At 34.8% G+C, this 12822-nt stretch overlaps 1 protein-coding gene across 1 annotated transcript in view; it reads left to right on the plus strand.

Annotated features, from left to right (window-relative positions):
• The first annotated feature begins 4148 nt into the window (after window positions 1-4148).
• LOC138704533 (venom protease-like) overlaps window positions 4149-12822 on the plus strand; it is a 58196-nt gene continuing 49522 nt past the window's right edge. The window contains exon 1 of the mRNA XM_069832517.1: window positions 4149-4252. The gene's annotated coding sequence lies outside the window, so the exon portion shown is untranslated. The remainder of the gene's footprint in view (window positions 4253-12822) is intronic.

A 12822-nucleotide genomic window follows, 5' to 3' on the forward strand; every position in this document is an offset into this window, starting at 1 on the left:
GGAAAAGACCCAACCAGAGAATAAGCCCAAGAGAAAATAGAACGAACGTCTGAGCGCAAATTTGGATCAGCAGCATACGCGCTGCCGTTGAGCTACATCGGTAGCTAAGAAAAGTAAAAGAAGAAAAATTTAGGAAAGAGAACGAATAAAAGTTCTTTTATATTCCTCCCCCCCCCCCACATTTTATAACTCTTAAAAAGACTTTCATCAATGATGATGATAATAATAATGGACCACCTCTGTGGTGTAGGGGTCAGCATACTGACCTCTTACGCAGAGCGCCCGGGTTCGATTCCCGGTCGGGTTGAATTTCCTGGTTGAGGTTTTTCAGGGTTTTCCCTCAACAGTAAGGCAAATGCCAGGAAATTCGGGCCTCATTCATCATCGAAATAATATTCATAACAAATCTGCAATATAATATGTACAGTCGCCATCTACTTCACAACAATAGAACCAGTCTCAACAATAGTACACAGGCCTTCGGATTTCAACCAAAGATTAACTCTCTATATGACCAGAGATGTTAATAATAATAATAATAATAATAATAATAATAATAATAATAATAATAATAATAATAATAAGGAACTTAATATGTTTAGTAATAAATGGTAACCTCTCACATATATGTTACTCTCCCAAATATGACTCTGGATAAGAATTCATAATTTATCACAAATATCTCTGCAAATTTATTTATTTATTTATTTATTATATTGCTAATAATTATAACATAACATATTATATATAGAAAAAACTTTAGCTCGCCCCTGAAAGAGGAGAACTCGTGATCAGGGGCGGATTCCTGAATTGAAATTAATAATTATACAATACAATTTGTCTTATGTCTACTATGCAATTATAGTATATAAATTTAAATTTACAATTTTTCAATTTTTATAAAATCCATACATAACTTTTTAAATTTAATACTAGAACCATTAGAATTGACAAGATTAGGATATTTAAATATAAATTTGTTATATATTCTTGGGCCTAAATTACTACTATGATTAAATACTGTAACAGTGTTGCATTTTGGTTCAAACAATCTTAAAGAATTCATACCTTTTGTTTCATAACTATGAGAATACAATTCAAAATTATTTCGATTTTTATGTATGAATTTTATTAATACAATATAATAAATTTGTCTTACGTTAAGTACATTAAAGTCTAGAAACAAATTTTGAGATGGAAAATCAATAGGTTTATGAAGACATATTTTAATTATTTTATTCTGTAATAAATAAAGTGGATTAAAATTGGATTTAAATGAGCTACCCCATCCTATAATTCCATACATAATTACCGATTGAAATAAAGTTAAATATTTTGTGCGTAATAAACTTATTGACAAGTAATTCCTCAATAAAACAAAATAATATACTATTTTACGTAATTTATTACAAAGGTAATTAATGTGTTGGTTCCATTTTAAATGATTCTCGAAAATTATCCCTAAATACTTAACTTCAGAGGACTCTTTAATAATCGGACATTTACACTGTATAAGACAACAATCAGAATTATGTAATTTAATACTTAATATAGATGTAGGAGGTTTGTTACATTTTTTAGATAATGAGAATGAAATAATGATGGTTTTATTTTCGTTGATAGAAAGATAATTTATGTCAAACCATTTTTTTTATTAATTTAAGTCCATTATTTGAATTATTATATGCATCATACCAAGTTTTTCCACCAAAAAGTAAAACTGTGTCATCTGCATAAGAATAGTGAACACCATTGTATTGTTGTAAGTCAATTTTTAATAAGTCATTAATATATATTAAAAATAGAATAGGGCCTAGAACTGTGCCTTGGGGAACACCTATATTAATAATTGAAGGTTCACTTGAATAAATGTCAATTTTCGTTATTTGAATTCTGTCGTTAAGATACGATTTTATTAAGTTTAAAGCATTAAGGCCCATTCACAATGAAAATTAAACATAAACATAACGTAAGCATAAAACCTTGTGTCCATGTTATTTGATGAAAGCATTCACAATGAATTACATAAGCATAAACTTAATCTTAACCATAAGACGTACATGAAAGTTTGCAAACTCCAAACTTTCATGCTTATGTTTATGCGATTTGGAAACAGTACACAAGCGGAAAGCGTGTTTTCACTTTTTGTTTAACATCTCATGGGCTTTGCCTTCAGGCAATATTTTGATCTATTGGGCGTGATGATATCTAGGCGCGCAACATGGAATCATATGACGAAAAGTTGATTATTTTATACCAAGAAAACCCTTGTCTATACGACAAGAAACATAAAACATACAAAGATATTACATTAAAAGAGAATGTATGGAAAAAAATAGCACAGGAAATGAATTCTGAAGGTAGGTATTAGTTAAATCATTTTATAGCTAACATTATTTTATACTTCAAAGTATTGGTGTTTCAAAATATATTAGTATGTGAATGTGGTTATAAAAGTCCCCCTGTTGTATTCTTCTCTGATTCAATGGATGAATCCACCATCGTTTCTTACATCTCCGTTTCTTTGATTTCAAGTATTGAAAGCCATATACTGATGCCATTGTAGTTATTAGAAACATAAATTGAATAGCTACATCGTCAGTCATTGTGCAATTCTCCATTTTTATGTAATAATAGATTCTGTAGTTTTGTTGATTCAGTATGTTTGTTTCCACACACGTGTTATGTTTACGTTATGTTTAATTTTCATTCTGAATGGGCCTTGGCTACTTAAGTTTGTGGCATATGTTTATGTGCTTATGTTAATGTTTACGTTATGTTTAATTTTCATTGTGAATGGGCCTTTACCTTTGATTCCTAATAAGTCTAATTTCTCAATTAAGATATCATGTTTCGCTGTATCAAAAGCTTTTCTTATGTTCAGGAAAATACCAATACATTTGTTACCTTGATCAAAATCTCTAACAATTTTTTTAGTAACTTAATATATTGTATTATCTGTACTGAATTTTTTTCGAAAACCAAATTGATTATCACTTAATACAGTATATTATGTTTATCAAGGTAATTCATTAATCGAACTTTAATACATTTTTCTAGTAATTTTTAAATACATGAAAGTAATGATATTGGTCTATAATTGTTCATATTTATTTTGTCTCCTGTTTTAAAATAGGTTTCACAATTGCATTTTTAAATTTATTTGGGAATTTGGCATTTAGGAAACATAAATTAAAAATATGAGTTAGAGGTTTGGCAATATAATTTATAACCATCTTAAGTATTTTAGCACTTATGTTATCAGGACCAGGTGATACATTATTTTTTAAAGTTTTGGCTATATTGATTATTTCATCATCTGTTACGGGGTAAAGATACATACAAACATTTACTGAAGTTACATTGCTAAGAAAATTGTTATTTTTATAGACGATACAATATCCAAGCCAATGTTAGTAAAATACGAGTTAAATTCTGTTGCAATATGTTTTTTGTCACTTAAGATTAAACCATTTCGAGAAACAATCTCAGTAAATTGTTCTTTTTTATTTACTTCAATATTTGCCGCTTCTCGCACAGTTTGCCAAAACATTTTAGAATTATTGCTATATTTTTCTAATTTGATAGAGAAATAATTAGCTTTCGCTTTCTTTATTACGTTAGATAATATGTTACGAAATTTGTAAAACTAAAATACAACTATATTAGCTAGTACAAACATAATTTTGAGTTATATTTTATGAAGTTTATTTATTTCATAGTCGTTTTAACTGGAAGGTCATATCGCGACTGTGTGTTGGGAATGATACATAGTTGATACCGTGGTTTCCATTTTTGCTGCCATCTCCAGACTATTCCTCATATGTTATTGAATAAAAGTTGTTTTGGTAAAGAGATAGGAAGTCCAATTCTTAAATAATATCCCATTATCCGCCACTGATCAATGAAAGGCATATCAGAAAGTTATACGATATGTAACTTGAGTTAATGAAATAGCAAATTGGCATGATAGGCCTAAGTCTTGCACAAAATGTGCTATCTGTTCATAGAAGAAAATTTAGTGTTCTTTTAATCATAAGGAGGATGTCTTTGCGATAATTAGTGTAATTAGCTCTTTCAGAATGGAGAGGAGGATATCTACTGACTGAAAATTCTAATTGATCACTTAAATCGTACGTAACGAGCTATGGAGCGCCGCCTATATAACTCTCAGAGCGGAACAGATAGATTTTAGCTCTCGTGGATTCTGCTGCGACGAGGAGAGCGCAACCACCAGAGGAAATTGTTGCAGGTAATGACTAGATCTGGACTTTTAGAGTAAATGCCTATTTTATTCCTCAAGCATTGATACCTACGAACAATTTTAATGTGTCCACGCTTCATTAAAAAATCATGAAATTTGGTAGTGTTTTATAGTGCCCTAAAATGCATATTTGGTCGGTAGTGCATATTACACGGTTTTAGTGTCTAAAATATCTATTCATGCATATTTTAAAAATTGCCAATTTCTATAGCTTTTATTACAATAAGAATGAGACAAACTCTACAATGCATATTCTATAACATCTGTGCTATCTACATAGTTGTTGTTACCGACAATCAACTTATTATAAACAGCTGCTTTACAACTTCCCAAATTGTGTCATACAGGTACAGTCGGTTATATTTATTACACGATTCAGTGGGCTTGTGTGTTAAAGAAAAATTCCGCTCCCCCCTCTGTCCCCAGTCTAAGGCATTTAGATGAATTTGTGGATTGGAAAGTGAAGATCTCTCCAATGAAATTAAAATTAATTATGTAAATAATTTAGCCATGTCCTTCTAACGTTTGTGTAGAACACTCTTTTCCAGTTAAAAGAATTATACTGACGGAAAAAAAGATAAAACCCCACAGTGCACAGTTTAGGCAAGATCATTTGTGCGAGATCGTGCGTATTTGCTTGGTTTCCGCACGAAACTAATCCGCGTAAAATCTAAAATTCCACATTCAGTATTCCCAACCTAACACACATAACAATTTCCCTCTTCTTACCGCTTAAGTGACATATTGATTTTACTGCTTTAGGCTTTTAACATATTATTTTTAGAGACGTTCAATATAGCAATAATTATAAATTGGAAACTTACCACTGCAATTTCACCTAAATTGCACTGTTAATTATTGTTTTTAAATATTTGCAAAAATTAAGTAAACTCTAAATCATTACATAACCTTACCGTTTGTTTTAAGTTCGCATTTATAGACTGGGGAAAAAAAAAGACAGACGTACCTACATCACGGCCTGCTGGAGTATAGTAAACACAGAAAACATTTTAAAGCAACAATGTTGAAGATAGATATTTTTGTTTTGCAAATTTTCCGTCATTGGACAGAAACCAAGTTGGAGATTTCATTGCAACTAATTAGAAATTCCTCTTTCAGGTATGTAATAAACGATCTTCGCACAAAATAATGTACGATACACGAGCGGTATGTTTTCTTTCAATTCTCGGAAATTAAAAAAGCTCAACTACGTTTCGCTTTTTCAAACTTTTCCTCGAACATGAGAACTTCAACATACCACTCTTGTAACGCATATTACTATTCTATGTAATCCGAAGCAAATTATAACTTACATGAAACTCATTTTTTTTTATTCCGTTATTAATCTCGTAAGCAACGATTATAATATATATATATTTCCACGTTATGCGAAATGTAAACTTTGTAGGTTATATAATTATTTATTAAAATACTTTCTTTTCTCTCATGTATGAAATAAATTAATATTTATAGCATCAAAATGCAGTACGCCGGACACACAAGCTAAGAAGTTTGTAGGAATGTAAATTGCACTGCTACACTGTCATTCATCGTCGAAGCATCCATGTTTGTTTGCCACACTCTTCAATTGTTTTGAGGTTAGCGTTCTGTTGGCATTGTGAATAATAACGTGAATATTATGTTCATGTGTGTGTTTATGTCCTCGTGTTAATGTTAACGTTTTCATTGTGAATGGAGCTTTAAATCTCTTACCTTAAGGCATATACTGAAAATATCGGCATTTCTTCACCTTCTTTCAAAGTATTCACTCGTGTACAGCGGTTTGATAATGTTGCCAGATTTCAGAAAGGAGGTATATCGACAATGAACATCACAATGCATTAGCAGGTCAATAATTGACTTTCTGTTGGTTGCCTTCTCTACTTCCATATTGGGACATATTCTTACATCACTTATTAGCACAGCGATTGGTATTTATTATTTTTAATTCTTTATTCGTCGCTTGGATCACAATAATGATTCAGTATTTTATTTTTATTGGTAATCCGAGGTGGTAGTACGTACTCATCGTAGTGCTATCTGGATACTTTTCGTTCGTATATTTCTCTACCCTTTCAGTTAGTCGTTATAAGTGTTAAGCAAATGCTTTCTTGGCGCGAAATTAAGTTGGTACATTCTTGGATTACGATTGTGTTCCGCGCAAACATTCTCTGTCTCAATATGTATATGTATTTACAGAATTTATTATAATATGTAATTGGACAAATAATTTGTTTGAATATTGTGAATATTCAAAAATGGATAAATAGACTTGCCAATGTGTAATCATTAACAATTAATCAGAAGGAGTGAAACATAGAATTATTACGTGTAAAAAATTAGATGTAGCACGAACTGTGATCCACATGACCACTAACGTTGCATTTAAGCGCGCAAACCCTGGGGGCTTAAAATACCGTTGTTTTTATTGTTATTTAGCCAACTATTCGAAGACAGATTTGAACCTCGTTACACCAATAAGGCATCACTCATGAGGCAACTAAGCCAGGAGATAATGGGGTAGGGTGCCCAATTCCTTTCTCCCCCTCCATTGCATACATCGCTGACTAGTAACATATTATTACACTAATCAGACTTTAGAGTCTAAACTATTAATATACATTGTTTTTCCTTTGATGGAAAAAAATTCAACACAAATTTAACTGCCAGTTAATGCTTTTCGTTTAAGCGTGCGATTTTCAACCATTTCTTAATAGAGAGTACTATCTTATAAAAGGCACTGCAACATTAATAATTGTAATTGAAATGTGTGTAAAACTCTTTTATTACATCAGTTGAAAATCTGTTTTGCTAATCACTTTATTTAATGTCCATAATTAGAAAAGTATCTGACGTTCTGGCTGATATGTAGGCCTACATCTATTATCAGGCAGTACATCTCACTTGTCGGTAAGTGGACAGTTCCTTTCCCCCTCCATTGCATAGGCCTACATCGCCGATTAGCTACATATTACACTTGTCAGATTTCAGATGCATACAAACAATTGTTCTTGTTCTGAAACATCGTCATGTGAGATGTACTGCCTGATAATAGATGTACAGCAGTGGCAGAAAAACCGGACCGACTCTTGTAGCTGATACAAAAGAATCGTGTGCTGTGTATTGTGTCAAATTGTGGTAATTTCAATATGGATAGTGAAGCCAGTGGTATGTACTGCTATTTAATGTAAAAATACGCAGTTATCTTTGTCGAATAGAGGTAGAAATGTAATATTGATACCAGATGAAAATAAAACTCTCAAAGTTTTTTCGTCTGTAAGTTTGAGGCACTGAAGGAAACAAAAGACGGTAAGAATCGAACAAATGCAATAAATTCCATTGTTACAATTAATTATACAAGATGAATGTGTTTTGTGACTAGCAAAATTTGAATCTGTGACTCTGAAATCAGCTACAAGGGTCGGTCCGGTTTTTTTGCCACTACTGTACATTTATTTTATTTTATTTTATTGGGTTATTTTACGACATTGTATCAACATCTAGGTTATTTAGCGTCTGAATGAAATGAAGGTGATAATGCCGGTGAAATGAGTCCGGGGTCCAGCACCGAAAGTTACCCAGCATTTGCTCGTATTGAGTTGAGGGAAACCCCGGAAAAAACCTCAGCCAGGTAACTTGCCCCGACCGGAATTCGAACCCAGGTCACCTGGTTTCGCGGCCAGACGCGCTGACCGTTACTCCACAGGTGTGGACACTACTGTACATATCAGCCAGAACCTCAATCAGAGGGTGTGAAGTCTGAAAATGGTTTCCAAATTTGCCATGACCAGATATATGCGGCAAAACAAACGGCACTGAAATGTTATTTAATTGCGTTGATGCAGTATGTGCACCAGTAGCGGCCGGTGATCGAAATCCTCGGTGAGGCCAGATGCAACTACAGTAGTGTAAGTGCCTCCGATAGAAAATGTTTGTTTATGATAATTATTATTGTTATTATATTATTAATAGCATTATTACTGTATTATTACTATTACTATTAATGAAAAATAATAATTTCACTCACCAAATAAGCTGTTATGCTGTGAGTTTCAGTGTGATGAAGCAACCTATATTATGTGTTGAAATTTCCCTTTCATTCTTTTCTTTTTATTTTTTCCTTTGACAGCAACAAACAAAGCCAAGAGAAGTTTATTTTGCACCACGTTACCACTTAACCATTTATGTTGCCCATACCAGGATGCAATAGAAACTCGCGTTTTAAGATTATCTGTCAGAAAAATTGTCTGCGATGTCGTAGGTATCTCGGTAGGCTTTCTCTTTATTTAAAACTTCCTTTTTTCAGTATTATTTCTTCTCGAAAAAGGACACTCTTAACAATGAATTAACTGTACCATCATTATTTCTCTCACTTGTTTCTGTTTATATTTTCCCGAAATATATAACAACATTGGCCCAGATTCACTACTGTACTACGAAGTACACCCTCACTTAAGTCATAAACTAAGACATAAAGGGAGAGAATAGAGTGGGTCTCTGCCTGCCAAAGAGCTGGGATTTTGTTATTTATGTCTGTTTAGGAAGACAAGTCACCATTGCTATTCCCACCCCACTCTACCCTTGAGGCCGGCCCATGGATGAGAGAAGTGAAACCGGACCAGGCCAGACGAATTGTGCCTCAGCTACAACGTTTTAAGCGTAAACTCAAAGCCCGCGAAAAGACATGATATACATAAGCCAGATCCGGCACGAGCGATCCTGGCCTCAGGAACAAATTTCACTGCAAAACAGGTCTATATACATCACAAGTCAGACGCGGCACGAGCAATCCTGGCCTCAGGAACACATTTTACTACAAAACAGGTCTATATACATCACAAGTCAGACCCGGCATGAGCGATCCTGGCCTCAGGAACAAATTTCACTGCAAAACAGGTCTATATACATCACAAGTCAGACCCGGCACGAGCAATCCTGGCCTCAGGAACACATTTTACTACAAAACAGGTCTATATACATCACAAGTCAGACCCGGCACGAGCGATCCTGGCCTCAGGAACAAATTTCACTGCAAAACAGGTCTATATACATCACAAGTCAGACCCGGCACGAGCAATCCTGGCCTCAGGAACACATTTTACTACAAAACAGGTCTGTATACATCACAAGTCAGACCCGGCACGAGCAATCCTGGCCTCAGGAACACATTGTACTACAAAACAGGTCTATATACATCATAAGCCAGACCCGGCACGAGCGATCCTGGCCTCAGGAACAAATTTCACTGCAAAACAGGTCTATATACATCACAAGTCAGACCCGGCACGAGCAATCCTGGCCTCAGGAACACATTTTACTACAAAACAGGTCTATATACATCACAAGCCAGACCCGGCACGAGCGATCCTGGCCTCAGGAACAAATTTCACTGCAAAACAGGTCTATATACATCACAAGTCAGACCCGGCACGAGCAATCCTGGCCTCAGGAACACATTTTACTACAAAACAGGTCTATATACATCACAAGTCAGACCCGGCACGAGCAATCCTGGCCTCAGGAACAAGTTTTACTGCAAAACAGGTCTATATACATCACAAAGTTTTCAAATGCTTCTACAGCGATATATGCTTCATTCAGATAACTAATACATTATATAAAAATACAAAATTTGATTTCAGTTAAGCCAAGTGACTGAGGCCCGGCCTCACTTGCCTCAGTCAATCAGCCGCCACTGATGTGCACCATCATGAACCACACATTGTGCATAACGTTTCTGAAGATTATTGAACATTTGACAAACAAGGTTGCTGTAAGGACAGGGGAGCAACTCTTACATAAGAAAAAATGTATCACTCCTCTGACAGGAAGTTAGACGAAGGTGACATGCGGAACTGAATTTTGATGTGAAAAGAAATTAACTTCAGTTTTGATGTTCCCTCATTCCAGGATGTTTAAGGTGCTACATATGCCGAATTTCACATCCTCAATTCCCTTTCGAAAAAAGCCATGTTAGTTCGTATTAAGGTGCGTACACACTTGGCGAATGAACAACGAACGAATGATGAAGCAAAACTTCGTTGTTCGTTCGCTGTTTGGAACAACGTACAAATCATCAGCAAATGGTCAGAAAACATTCACGTTCGCTTATTATTATCCGCAATAAAGGTAGACGAAAATATAATTATAGCAAGTGCAGCCGTTTTTATTATAGGCAGTTTAACAAAAAGAAAGTTAAAAACCAAGAGGTGATGGTGGCAGACGCCACTCTACGAAAGTCGCATTCAATATAGAGGCACTGACTTGCTTAATGATTCACGTCGAATGGAATCGGGACAGTTTCACAACTTCTGTCGCATTTCAGAAACAGATTTCGAAATATTACTTTGCAAAATAGGGCCAAAAATTTTCAAGAAAGACACAGGCTGACGAGAAGTAATATCTATTCAGGAAAGGCTAGCATTAACACTTCGATATCTTGCTACAGGAGATTCGTATACAAGTTTAATGTATTTATTCAAAGTGTCGCAATAGCTGATTACCAGGATTGTTCTAGAAGTATATGTACAGTTGTAATTGAGGAACTGGAAGATTTTATTAAGGTACGACTACAAGACAGGGGAAAGTTACAATATACGGATACCTCACTGACAATAATTATCTTAAAATACTAAAAAGAGAGATTTTGTCTGTGTTTGTCGAATGCGCATCATGCTTAAGAAAAGGCACTTTTCAGTGTCAATAATTATTTTGTGTACACAAGGTTGGAACTTTGTTTTTTTCTAGGCGTGAATTTGTCCAAAAGGAACGACATATATTTATACGCGAACCAAGTTCCACTTCATCACTCCTCATTCCAGATTTTTTGTGGACTTCTGTCTTTCCCTCCGGAGTGATGTCAATAGGGACTCAAATTTCTTTTTGACTTCTGCTCCCTACATTAAACAATAAATATACATCCACTGAAAATAAATAAACAAAAATAATTTTCAAATTTTGCACGTGTTTGACTCGCCTACCTTGCAGCTGAACATCTTTCCAATAGCTTCCCAAACATCATGTTTTCTTACTTTATTTATGGTAAGTAGGATGCTTGGGATCCCATAAAATTTCCTGCTCCTTATATGCATTAATAAGATTTATAACAGCGTCTTCTGTCCACTCCAGTTTCGACATCCTGTTAGTGAAATTGAACTAAGCGCTGCGTTCTGCTACGAACTACAAGCTAGTGCCAAATCCTGTCCACAACGAATACCAACTTCCTTTGATGTACCGACAAGCGACGCATCACTTCCGAAGGCCAATCAAACGATCGGTTTGCCTTTGCTGCGACGTACAGACATTCCGATTTCAATCAGCGAATGCATTCGTTCGTTGTTCGTTCGCTAAGTGTGTACGCACCTTTAGGAAAAACCACCTGGAAACCACTAGACCAACAACAATGATTATCTCAACTGAAATTTACTTCCATGTTGTGTGAAAGATATTCTTTACAACGTGGGAGAATTATTGGTACGTGGAAATCATACCTGCATTTGATTTTGCATAATTGAAACTAACTGTACATTTTTAATCTAAAAGTACGATCGGAAGTGTACCTATTGCAGTATAAGAAATTTATTAATTGCAAATGAGGGGTAAATACTTTAGAGGGAATCTTATTGCGCAGAAATAATGAATATACAACTTTAAGGAGGCAATAAAGTCATCCAGAACGATGGGCTACAGTAGACTCGCATAAAAGTTTATGGCTATATTAATGACTGCAAATATTTTACAAAGCCTGCAGATTTTTCTTTGTTTAATTATTTTCTCTGATCTTATAAATTTAATATCCTATAAGATTATTAATGATTCAAAAGAATTCCCGTATACATAAAAGTATATATGACTATAAACAAATGAAGCGCCTTTATGTAATTACGTTATATATCCGTAAGCTTATAGTCGTGTGGAATGCTATTAGACATTAGAAATACGATATTTTCTTAATATAGTCACATCAAGGGTTCGATTCCCGGCCTAGTCGTGATGGTTATGTGGTGCACAAAGCAGGCATTACAGAAGAGGGGTTTTTAAAGAGGCACTCCCGTTTCACATTTTCATTTCACCAACACTCTCCACGTAAATCTCATTTCATCTATCGTCTGCAATAGTTAAAAACAAACTGGAGTAAGTGTTGAGAGTAATACGGTCTACGAGCTTTGGGGATTATCCGATACTGGTCTGGGGTGAGACCCGGCTGGAGCAACGACTTATTTTCTTTGGAAAGGGGAAACCCCAAAACCTATCTCTCCTTACGATGATATCTAGATATGGTACTTAACTGTACAATATTGGAACTGAGCAATACGTAGTCAAATCTATTTAAAAATTAACAGGGGAATTTCGGTTCTCAAATAATAAAGAATCGGTAGAACGGAGAAAATTTCTCTCCGACACCGAGACTCGAACCCGGGTTTCCAGCTATACATGCTGACGCTTTATCCACTAAGCCACACCGGATTCAAGCTCCGATGCCGGATTGAATCCCATGTTCCGTCGAATCCCGGCCATTCAGTCACTCGTAATGAGTGCACCTCTGTACTTGTGGTTGG

Source organism: Periplaneta americana, chromosome 8 (assembly GCF_040183065.1).
Source record: "Periplaneta americana isolate PAMFEO1 chromosome 8, P.americana_PAMFEO1_priV1, whole genome shotgun sequence".
In the NCBI taxonomy this organism is placed as follows: Eukaryota; Metazoa; Arthropoda; class Insecta; order Blattodea; family Blattidae; genus Periplaneta; species Periplaneta americana.